Raw genomic sequence first — 12731 nt, 5'->3', positions numbered from 1 at the left:
AGATCTCACCCCGTGGGGTCAAAATGATCACGAGAATGGTGAGCAAAAATCCCAGAACCACACGAGGGGACCTAGTGAATGACCTGCAGAGAGCTGGGACCAAAGTAACAAAGCCTACCATCAGTAACACACTACACCGCCAGGGACTCAAATCCTGCAGTGCCAGACGTGTCCCCCTGCTTAAGCCAGTACATGTCCAGGCCCGTCTGAAGTTTGCGAGAGAGCATTTGGATGATCCAGAAGAAGATTGGGAGAATGTCATATGGTCAGATGAAACCAAAATATAACTTTTTGGTAAAAACTCAACTCGTCGTGTTTGGAGGACAAAGAATGCTGAGTTGCATCCAAAGAACACCATACCTACTGTGAAGCATGGGGTGGAAACATCATGCTTTAGGGCTGTTTTTCTGCAAAGGGACCAGGACGACTGATCCGTGTAAAGGACAGAATGAATGGGGCCATGTATCGTGAGATTTTGAGTGAAAACCTCCTTCCATCAGCAAGGGCATTGAAGATGAAACGTGGCTGGGTCTTTCAGCATGACAATGATCCCAAACACACCGCCCTGGCAACGAAGGAGTGGCTTCGTAAGAAGCATTTCAAGGTCCTGGAGTGGCCTAGCCAGTCTCCAGATCTCAACCCCATAGAAAATCTTTGGAGGGAGTTGAAAGTCCATGTTGCCCAGCAACAGCCCCAAAACATCACTGCTCTAGAGGAGATCTGCATGGAGGAATGGGCCAAAATACCAGCAACAGTGTGTGAAAACCTTGTGAAGACTTACAGAAAACGTTTGACCTCTGTCATTGCCAACAAAGGGTATATAACAAAGTATTGAGATAAACTTTTGTTATTGACCAAATACTTATTTTCCACCATAATTTGCAAATAAATTCATTAAAAATCCTACAATGTGATTTTCTGGATTTCTTTTTCTCCTTTTGCCTGTCATAGTTGAGGTGTACCTATGATGAAAATTACAGGCCTCTCTCATCTTTTTAAGTGGGAGAACATGCACAATTGGTGGCTGACTAAATACTTTTTTGCCCCACTGTACCACCCTTGTCACACCCTGACCTAAACAAAATAATAAAGAAAACAAAGATAACTAAGGTCAGGGCGTGACAACAGGTGTCTTATATTTTTAAGCACATAATCATGTGTGTGAGGTGTATACTTTTGTTTCAAAGTAGATGTGACTAAGACTACCAAGAAACACTCTTTTCAAAAATAATAGTAAGACTATGCAAGAAATCTTCAGGAAACACACAAAACGTTTTTTTAAAGCCTTGTATTTATTTTGGGTGTCAACTGCGTGGCACAGCAGCCATTTTGGGAGGGGGTGTGGATGACCACACACCATAGCAGTCATCTTTTTTATATGAGCGTGTAATACTTCTAATATGAACGTGCTAAAAAGGTGTAGAGCACACCATCGTTAAAACACATCTGGTCCCACCTTCGGACATCTGCCTCCATTTTAAAACACAAGCCAATTCGAGCCATTGTCACAATTCACAACAACTTCATAGTCCCATGAGCTCTGTGTGAGCCTGATTTAGCCCACTGGAGGAAAAGGTTCAACACTATTATTGCACACAGAGTGAATCCAGACAACTTATTATATGACTTATTAAGCACATTTTTACTCCTGAACTTACTTACTACTGCCATAACAAAGGGGTTGAATACTTATTGACTCAATACATTTCAGCTTTTCATTTTTTATTAATTTGTAAAAATGTAGAAAAACATCATTCGCTTTGACATTATGGGGTATTGTGTGTAGGCCAGTGACAAAACAAATGCTCACAGAAATCATTTAAATGGATTAAATTAAGACAACAAAATGTGGAAAAAGTCAAGGGGTGTGAATATTTTCTGAAAGCACTGTAATGGTAATGGAATGTATTGGGTTTAATGGTACATTTCACTCATCAAACAACATATGGGAGATGTTTTCTAATCATTTTAGGGAAAAACATAAGACTGCTTGTCACGCCCTGGCCATAGAGAGGCTTTTATTCTCTATTTTGGTTAGGCCAGGGTGTGACTAGGGTGGGCATTCTAGTTTCTTTATTTCTATGTTTTCTATTTCTTTGTTTTTGGTCGAGTGTGGTTCCCAATCAGAGGCAGCTGTCTATCGTTGTCTCTGATTGGGAATCATACTTAGGTAGTCCTTTTTCCCTCTTTCATTTGTGGGTTCTTATTTTTGCATTGGTTGGTATTTTGCCCTGCAGAACGTCACGTTCGTATTTTGTTTTGTTGTTGTCGGTGTTCGTTAAATAAATAAAGAGAATGAACACGTACTATGTAATGGTTTATAATTGTTTTATTTGGGTTTTCACAACATTTTAGTCACTAGCCCATTTCTCCATCACATTTTTGGTCTTGTAGGAAAAGTCTTAATATGATAATTGCATCATAGGGATAGCCCTCTCAGAGAGCTGTCATTTGTTGGACTATTCGAGAAGAGTTGGGTTAAAGCATTAGGTTGCTGAGAGAATGACAAACTGAATTGCTTTCATGGAGGACTGGCTTGACTTGTGCGGATGACCAATGTATTTTCATCATGAGCAAAAGCTATTGGTTTTCTACCCAAAGTTGAAAAATAATATTGTGATCAATTTAATAAATACAAGAGACCAGAAAAATGTATAAAATTGTGTGGCAGTAACAGCCGGAAGAGCAGCATATAGTGTGCAAAACCTGGTACTTTCACAGTGATTTATGGAGGGAAACGCATTCATACTTGAATGGCTAATTTCTCTGAACAGAGGGGAAAAAAGCATCACAAAATTCCCAGAGAATACATGACATCGTATTAGTCATTGTTAAGAAAATGTTTGGTCCAAATCGGATGTTGGGTACTATATTTATTGAATATGATATGAATCCTATGAATTGAAATGGCCAATTTGGGTGCAATCAATAAGCTTAATTTCTCAAAGTTCAAATAAACTTTCAACAAAATAATGATTCAGGGATACTAATCTTATCTGTGTCTAACTACAGAAACGTTTTCAGAACAATCTGAGATGGTGGGTGTCGAACCTCTTCCTTGTGCTTTTTGAGGTGGAACGACTCATGAGATATGCACAAACGTGTGGGAGTAAGAATACCTCAACAGTCAGCAGACTGAGAGCAGAAAAATATCAGCAGTTCTTTCTGTTTGTATTGTTGTTTTCTTCATCTGTCCACTCTCCTTTCTGATCTGCAGAGTCAGTTTGTTTGGTTGGAAGAATGTTCAACCATCAGCAAGATGGAGGAACAGAGAATCCATGAAATACTATTTCCATACTCTTAGGATGACAGGACACTCACTATGCACTTTTATGAAATTAGAAAAAACATGAATGCAGCTATCAATGCTGGTATTCATCCAGAAGTACACACATAAAGCGGAATTAAAATCGATTTAATTGTATTTTTTTTTGTCAACGATCTACACAAAAAACTCTGTAATGTCAAAGTGGAAGAAAATTTTTAACATTTGTAAAAATAAATATATACAGTATATATAAAAATAAAACATATCCTGATTAGATAAGTATTCAACCCTTATTCAATACATGTTAGAATCATCTTTTGCAGTAATTACAGATGTGAGTCTTTCTGGGTAAGTCTCTAAAGCTTTTCACACCTAGACTGTGCAACATTTGCACATTATTCTTTTCAAAGTTCTTCAAGCGCTGTCAAATTGGTTGTTGATCATTGCTAGACAACCATTTTCAGGTCTTGCCAAGTCAAAACAGTAAGTCGGCCATTCAGGAACATTCACTGTCTTCTTGGTCAACAACTTCAGTGTTGATGTGGCCTTGTGTTTTAGTTTATTGTCCCACTGAAAGGGGAATTCATCTCCCAGTGTTTGGTGGAAAGCAGACTGAACCAGGTTTTCCTCTAGGATTTTGCCTGTGCTTAGCTCCATTCCGCTTCTTTTTTATCCTGAAAAACTCCCCAGTCCTTAACGATTACAAGAATACCCATAACATGATGCAGCCACCACTATGTTTGAAAATATGGAGTGGTACTCAGTATTGTGTTGTATTGGATTTGACCCAAACATAACACTTTGTAATCAGGACAAAGAGTAAATTGCTTTGCCACATTTGTTGCAGTATTATTTTAGTATCTTGTTGCTAAAGTCACCATTGGCCTCATGGTGAAATCCCTGAGCGGTTTCCTTCCTCTCCGGCAACTAAGTTAGGAACGATGCCTGTATCTTTGTAGTGACTGGTATATTGAATATCGACTTTTTTAACTCATCTACCAATAGGTGCTCTTCTGTGCGAGGCATTGGAAAACCTCCCTAGTCTTTGTGGTTGAATCTGAAGGCACTGTATGTATTTGCAATTGAGGCCCTTTCCCATTCCCAGTGGCTGCTGGATCAGCTCCAACTCGACACAGGGTATAGCCTTGCGATGAGGCTGCATCTGCTACCCTGTGTACAGGTGAGTGGCCTGATGGTGTTGGCTATGGAGCTAATGCTCTCACCACTGAAGAGATGATAGTTTAATCAGCTGCTGTATCCTGGGCCGTGGCATAGTGCTTTGGCAGAGCGTGGTGCCAACAGCGGGCCGGCCCTGGGAAGAGGACAAAGAGGACCAGCTGCTCCTCTCAGTGCCCATGACCTTCTTCATGGGAAGTACCATCATGGTTCTCCTCTTCAGTCAGGAGAGCTCAATGTTATATGTTGTACTATACAAAACCATAAACTGTACTGTTGTCTCATTATCCCTACTGCAGTTACATCGTGGACAGAAAAGTTGGATGACGAGAGACAGAAAACGAATACACATCTTTTCTCTGTTTTTCTTAGTGAGTTTATATGACAGGATCTCTGAACTGCCTGTCTTGCTCCACTCTGTCTCCGGCGAATGCTCCTTTAAAGTGCAACTGAACGCAAAAACAACTTCTCTGGTTGAATACGGCCTATGTTGCATCAATATTCGTCCCAAAAGTTTATTTCTGTGCCAAAATGTACTAACATGTGTATGTAGGATCATTTCATAAAGTCAATATATTCCAAAACAGAGTTTTGTGAGATTTGTGGACCTGAGGATGTCACAACTTAATGACGGTTGGGTTTTGATTTCAATCCTGCCCACACGGGACCACTGCCTGGTACATTCTAATCACGGCTGGCAGTAATCAAATCATCCGGATCACAGCTGCCCGGTGTGCTGCAGTGCACACTATCCAATCGCTCACCAGAATCAACCTCAAACGTAATTTATTTACCGACAGCCGAACTAACCATTAGCATGAAGCGCCTCAGACTTTTCTAGACAACAATGTATGCAAGACTTTGTCGCAAATGTTATGTTGAAAGAACGGGATTCATTTTTCATATACGGCTTGGGTTTTTTCTCCAACTGAAATATCCTCACATTCGTGTGCTAACGTTAGCACAAACACAACCTTCATCAAAGATACAGTAGCTACATCTAGAAAGCAGGAAATGCAGTACGCTCGAAGCAGGATCCCCTGACTAACAACGTTCAAGTTTGTCATGCTGGGTCACGCGGTTGCTAAGCCATTCAGTACGGAGCCAGAAACGGAAGAAGAAGCGAGACATCTCTCCCTCAATTTTTCTGGTTCATATAGAGTCAATGAACTAAGAAGACCAGACCCAGCTGCTAATGCATTGGTGCTTCTGGGAGAGCAACCCTGTTAAGCAGACCGGAACTGGCTATTTTTTCCCCCAATGGTAAACAGCCTGAGTGGGACATCTTCATTTATCCACCATCTTTGCGGTGGCCTGTTCTGGACGGTGACTGAAGAGGGACAAATGACATTACTGCCAGTATACGAAATAGCAAACATAACACACCCACATAGAATAACACCCCCAAGACACATGTCTCGTTTTTCTTAATGAGTACCGGAAAAGCCCAGGTGGAATCGATAAGTTTAGACCCTCTGTCATTTCGCTGGTGCCCTGCAACTGTGTTAGACAGAAGGAGGAGAAATCAATCACACACTCCATCCCAAACACATCGAGAGAGGAATGGATAGCATACTGACCAAAATGGAAAAAGACAGACAGTGGCAAGAAAAAGTATGTGAACTCTTTGGAAATACCTGGATTTCTGCATAAATTGGTCATAAAATGTGATCTGATCTTCATATAGGTCACAACAATAGACAACCACAGTCTGCTTAAACTAATAACACACAAGCAATTATACGTTTTCATGTCTTTATTGAACACACCATGTAAACATTCACTGTGCATTGTGGGGAAAGTATGTGAATCCTTGGGTTTAATAACTGGTTGACCCTCCTTTGGCAGCAATAACCTCAACCAAACGTTTTCTGTAGTTGCGGATCAGACCTGCACAACGTTCAGGAGGAATTTTGGACCATTTCTATTTACAAAACAGTTTCAGTTCAGCAATATTCTTGGGATGTCTGGTGTGAACTGCTCTCAAGGTCATGCCACAGCATCTCAATCGGGTTGAGGTCAGGACTCTGACTGGGCCACTCCAGAAGGTGTTTATTAAGACATTCTCCTGCAAAATGTCTTGATAAACTTGGACATTTATTTTTCCGTCGATGATAGCAAGCTGTCCAGGCTCTGACGCAGCAAAGAAGCCCCAAACCATGATGCTCCCTCCACCATACTTTTACAGTTGGGATGAGGTTTTGATGTTAGTGTGCTGTGCCTTTTTTTCTCCACACATAGTGTTTGTGTTCCTTCCAAACAACTCAACTGTAGTTTCATCTGTCCACAGAATATTTTGCCAGTAGCGCTGTGGAACATCCAGGTGCACTTTTGCAAACTTCAGACGTGCAGCAATGTGGCTTCTTCCGTGGTGTCCTCCCATGAACACCATTCTTGTTTCGTGTTTTACGTATCGTAGACTCGTCAACAGAGACGTTAGCATGTTCCAGAGATTTCTGTAAGTCTTTAGCTGACACTCTAGGATTCTTCTTTACCTCATTGAGCATTCTGCACTGTGCTCGTGCAGTCATCTTTGCAGGACGGCCACTACTAGGGAGAGTAGCAACAGAGCTGAACTTTCTCCATTTATAGACAATTCGTCTTACCGTGGACTGATGAACATCAAGGATTTTAGAGATACTTTTGTAACCCTTTCCAGCTTTATGCAAGTCAACAATTCTTAATCTTATGTCTTCTGAGATCTCTTTTTTTCGAGGCATGGTTCACATCAGGCAATGCTTCTTGTGAATAGCAAACTCACATTTTGTGAGTGTTTTTTATAGGGCAAGGCAGCTCTAACCAACATCTCCAATCTCGTCTCATTGATTGGACTCCAGGTTAGCTGACTCCTGACTCCAATTAGCTTTTGGAGAAGTCATTAGCCTAGGGGTTCACATACTTTTTCCATCCTACACTGTGAATGTTTAAATTATGTATTCAATATAGACAAGAAAAATACAATAATTTTTGTGTTATTAGTTTAAGCACACTATATTGGTTTATTGTTGTGACTTAGATGAAGATCAGATTAAATTTGATGACCATTTTAGGCAGAAATACAGGTAATTCCAAAGGGTTCACATACTTTTCATTGCCACTGTAAGGCCATGCAAGTGCATACGATAGCTGGTCTCCCAGAAATACAAGATATGCTAATTGTTATGTGTCCCTCCAAAATAATAGCACATGACCTAAAAGAGGAAAGCCTGATTTCTACAGGCCAGTGGTTTCTAACTCTACACCCCATCTCCCATAGGACCTCCATCAACTCATCTCTCACTCATGTCCTGACCCTGTCTCCCTGAAATATTAAACAGAACTAAGCATTACACGGTCTGGCGCTCTGCTCCGCTCTACTCAGTTTACAACTAGCTACTCCTGCAGCAGCATACTATATTCCTTTTAAAGAGACATTTCACTCAAAAACAATCTTTTGGTATTTATTTTTCATTAGTCCACTGTTGACACAGTCCCAAAATGTTTTGCATGTCAGCAGTCAGTTATCAAGTTATCAAGATATTGGACTTTTAAGAAGCAAAATGTCACTAGTCTCATCATTATGATGATGCGTTCTGCGTGTCTGGTGACACCCTGCTTCTTAAAAGTCCAATAATCTTGATAACTTGACTGCTGACATGCAAAACATTTTGAAACTGAATCAACACTCGACTTGTGAAAAAAAGACCAAAATACAGTTTTTGAATGAAATTGAACTGTAAGTTACATCAGGGCTCTTCTATTGTTTCCGTCCCTGCACAAGGTCCTGGGGCTGAGAGGCTGACAAAAACGAATCAGCAGTTTCTACAGGAAATGTACATTGTAGTATTTTATTAATCACATGAGGCCAGACAATATACAGGTGTTTATCCAACTTTAATGCAAAGGTAGAAGAGCCGTGAATATAATAGCAGGAACAAGCTTTAGTGCTGTATATTACTGAATGGTACCAACAAGCATTCATGGTTTCATGTTCAATTAAGTTGACCTCTAATCAGATAGAAAACCAGTTCAAGCGTCGACCCCATGGAGAGTGGAACAGAATGAAACCAAATGCGGATCTGCTTCCACATACGCTGGATGAGATGAGAAGCTCTGAACTAACAACTTGTTGTATAATGGGATTCCCTTCACCCGTGGTCATACTTTTGAGCTGTAGGCTACCAGGGGGGTTTGAACATCAAATCAAAATACATTTTATTTGTCACATGCGCCAAATACAACAAGTGTAGACCTTACAGTGAAATGCTTACTTACAAGCCCTTAACCAACAATGCAGTTAAGGAAAAAAAAGAAATAAAACGAACAAATATTTAAAGAGCAGCAGTAAAATAACAATAGCGGGGCTATATACAAGGGGTACCGGTACAGAGTCAATGTTCGGGGGCACCGGTTAGTCGAGGTAATTGAGATATGTACATGTAGGTAGAGTTATTATCTATGTATAGTCACTTTAATAACAGAGATTAGCAGCAGCGTAAAAGGGGGGGGGGGTATGGGGGGGGGGGGGGGGAACACCAAGGAACTTGAAGCTCTCAACCTGCTCCACTACAGCCCCGTTGATGAGAATGGGGTCCTCCTTTTCCTGTAGTCCACAATCATGGCACTGAGCCACTGCGTTTGATAGCCCACGTGTCCCCCCCCCCCCCCCCCCCCCCCCCTCTCTGTGGTGTTGGATGTGCGTCAGCCTCGTATGAGATGTTATATAACAAAAGAGGCAGCTCATTATGAGGATCTTATTCTTCTGGTCCCCTTCAGGGAGATGTCTTCCTCACTTTAAACCCCCATTCATTCAGTACCAGGGGCGTTTTGTTTTTCCCTGTGTTAACATGTTTTTTTGTTCTACCTGTGTTACTGTAAAAGTGCTCTTTGATCCTCTACGGTAATGTATGCAGTGTGTGTGTGTGTGTGTGTGTGTGTGTGTGTGTGTGTGTGTGTGTGTGTGTGTGTGTGTGTGTGTGTGTGTGTGTGTGTGTGTGTGTGTGTGTGTGTGTGTGGTTGCCGAATTGATGAGGAGGATTCCATTTAGTTTATTAGTAGGCCCCTTTTTTGCTGTTTCTGAAAAATGTATTGCGTTGCGTTTGTATGTGCGTGTGTGTTTGTGTATGTGCGAGTGTGCTCGTGTGCTCGTGTGCATGTGTGTGTGGATAAGTGCATGCACGTGCAAGTGTTTTCCATAAGCTTGCAAAAGGAGATGTAGCAAGTCAATACATTTATATAAATATAAATATCTATCCCAGGAGATCCTATGCTTTCTCTTTGACCTGGGATTTCTGCCCATACTTCCCTGAAATGCACATGTTTTAATCATCAGGCACAAATAAATCATTCCAAAGTCAACAGTGCGCTACTAAAAATATTCTGCAGAGTGAATAATGTATTCTTTTGACCTGTATTTGAATTGTCACCCGTGAGAGAGAGAGAGACACAGAGAGAGACAGAGATGGGGAGAGAGATAGAGAGAGAGAGAGAGAGAGAGAGAGAGAGAGAGAGAGAGAGAGAGAGAGAGAGAGAGAGAGAGAGAGAGAGAGAGAGAGAGAGAGAGAGAGAGAGAGAGAGAGAGAGAGAGAGAGAGAGAGAGAGAGAGAGAATAATTATCTGCCCATTTTCCACTCCTCTCTTTTTGGGGAGCCTCTATATCTTCTGGGTGAAAGAATGATAAACTCTGCTTTGGCCTCACTGGCTGCTGGAATACTTAATTGCCCTCAGGGTGAATTCCTGTTTAGTTTTCCTGTCACAGACCAGGGGCTAGCCAGGGAAGAGAAAACGCATGGGCTGAAAGTTACTGTCATTACACCTGCAAACAAAGGACGTGCAGTGTCTTTATACCCTTGAGATGCCAATGCACCAGCTAGTTCCTAACCCTGATAGAGGAGGTAAACCATGTTCCAAAGAAGCCTAATTCCCTATCGAGACAGCAGGGAGAAAGACTATCCCTGGTCCTTATTGTCCTCATCGTCCTGTGCACTCGTACAATGCAACCACACAAGTCTTGCTGAGGTCAAATGATATCATAATGGCAACATGGGCAGTTGTCAGAGGATAGCCTGGAGCACATTACAGTTACTAGTCATCACATTATATCACAAAACTGTGCCCAAACAATAACCCACAGATGTTTTAGGGCTTTAATACAGCTTAATTTCTAGTACCCTTTAGGCCAGTTTGGATGCTCAAAATAGGGCACTCCACTACAATCTCCACAGGGTAGATAATGAAGCACACACACACAGACACACAGACACACACACACAAAACAAGGTAAAGTGCAATCAGGCATGAATAGTATAATGACAAGGACTAAGTTAGGAGAGTGGAGCTCGTGAATCAGAGTTAATGAAGTAATGTACAAACACAAAGTTCTATTGGCTGCACTGGGTTCTGTTGGGTGCTTTCCTGACTTTACCTCATTTATTCATCAGATTGAAAATGCTGGTCAGGTCCCATCAAGTGCCACAGGCACTGACACACAGAAGCTAGATGCAAATGTCCACACAAGTCCTCTAAGCACGGACTCAAGATGCCTTTGTTTCCCCCAATACATCACTGACAACAAGTTTGTACTATGATCCATTTCTAGAATGATCTGATGCAATTCACAGCATGATACTGAAATGGACTCTGAAACCTTTGACGGTATATACAGTATATATATATCTACAATCAATTACCTTTTTACATTGGTGTTCCATACCATACAAGTAATCTGAGACGCAGTGCACATCTCTGGGGGGGAATGCAGACAGCCCAAGTGTCTAGATGATCTCAGATCTACTGTGGGTTGTTTCTGAAATCAGGCACCAGTTCTAGTGTAACAGTATAACTTTAGTCCGTCCCCTCGCCCCGACCCGGGCGCGAACCAGGGACCCTCTGCACACATCAACAACAGTCACCCACGAAGCATCGTTACCCATCGCTCCACAAAAGCCACGGCCCTTGCAGAGCAAGGGGAACCACTACTTCAAGGTCTCAAAGCAAGTGACGTCACCGATTGAAACGCTATTAGCGCGCACCACCGCTAACTAGCTAGCCATTTCACATCGGTTACACTAGGGCACATAAGAGTTGGAGGGGACTGCATGGGAATAAGGCAACAAGACAACGTGTCTGATAGCGTGCCTACCTCTGACACTTCAGATTCGGCATCAACCAACATCACTATCCTATCAGACAGCATCTGGACTGGCATAGTCAAACACATGGATAACAATGACTCACCATGCCTTCTGTTGTCCGAACTACAGAAACTTGACTGTGATTTTGAGGAAAGTGAGCAATGTATGATACATTATTAGGATGGCTGCCTGAATGCTGCCTTAGAGGAAGCAATATTCTGATGGCTGGTTTCTTGGAAGTAATATTGTTTCAGAGCTTAAGGTCAGAAGTGGTATGAGGAAAGAGTCTACAGCTCCATTTGTACAGCAAAAAAATCGAGATTGGACGTTATCTAACGGTTCCTTACTTCTGTCATGCATAAAGACAACATGCCCTTGCTTTTGTTGTACTAACTTTTTCTTCCATCAAGCAGTTCAGTCTGAGTCATGAACAATTAAAGAAAAGATACCAGACAAATTTCAGACTCTGATCACAGCCGTAACAAAATCAAGCTGCAGATTCGGTTCTTGTTGTCGAGATTAAACCAATTGTTACCAGACATTTACTGAAATAGATGTTATGAAATACTGCCCCCTGGTTTTATAAAACACAAGCGCCTCTTTTTTGTATCTCTGTGAGACACAATATTCTTGCAATTCGTTTTATATCCAGCAGATGGCAGCGTATGTCAAGACTAGTGTGAATTCACACTGAGGGAACGTGTTTCAGATGTAGCTAGAGACCCCAGAGTAGCCACAGACAAACGTAAAGACACACAAATATAGTTCACAGATAACTCAAGGATAAACACGCACATACATAATAACACTGACACTCAAGACAAAAACCTGAGCACAGCACACACAAATGTACCAAAAACATATATATACAGACAATATCTCATATTAGATGCTGTTAAATGTTGTATGGTGCACAGTGGCACAGAAACACAAGTGTGTGTTGCAGTCGGATCTCTCAGTGCATGCTATGCACAAAAGTAGTAACAACCTCTGTGAAGGATGAAGGCATCCCACCACTCTGTGTCCTGTCCTTTAAATCAACTGCTGTGCTGCAGGCCTCTCTCACACTGGCTAGCAAAGCTTCACACTGGAAACTCCGTTACTCTGTTATTCCCCTGTGTGTGTGTATGTGTGTGTGTGTGTGTGTGTGTGTGTGTGTGTGTGTGTGTGTGTGT

The sequence above is a fragment of the Salvelinus namaycush genome, chromosome 16 (genome assembly GCF_016432855.1).
Source record: "Salvelinus namaycush isolate Seneca chromosome 16, SaNama_1.0, whole genome shotgun sequence".
NCBI lineage: Eukaryota > Metazoa > Chordata > Actinopteri > Salmoniformes > Salmonidae > Salvelinus > Salvelinus namaycush.
Note: the sequence above shows the minus strand (reverse complement) of the source record.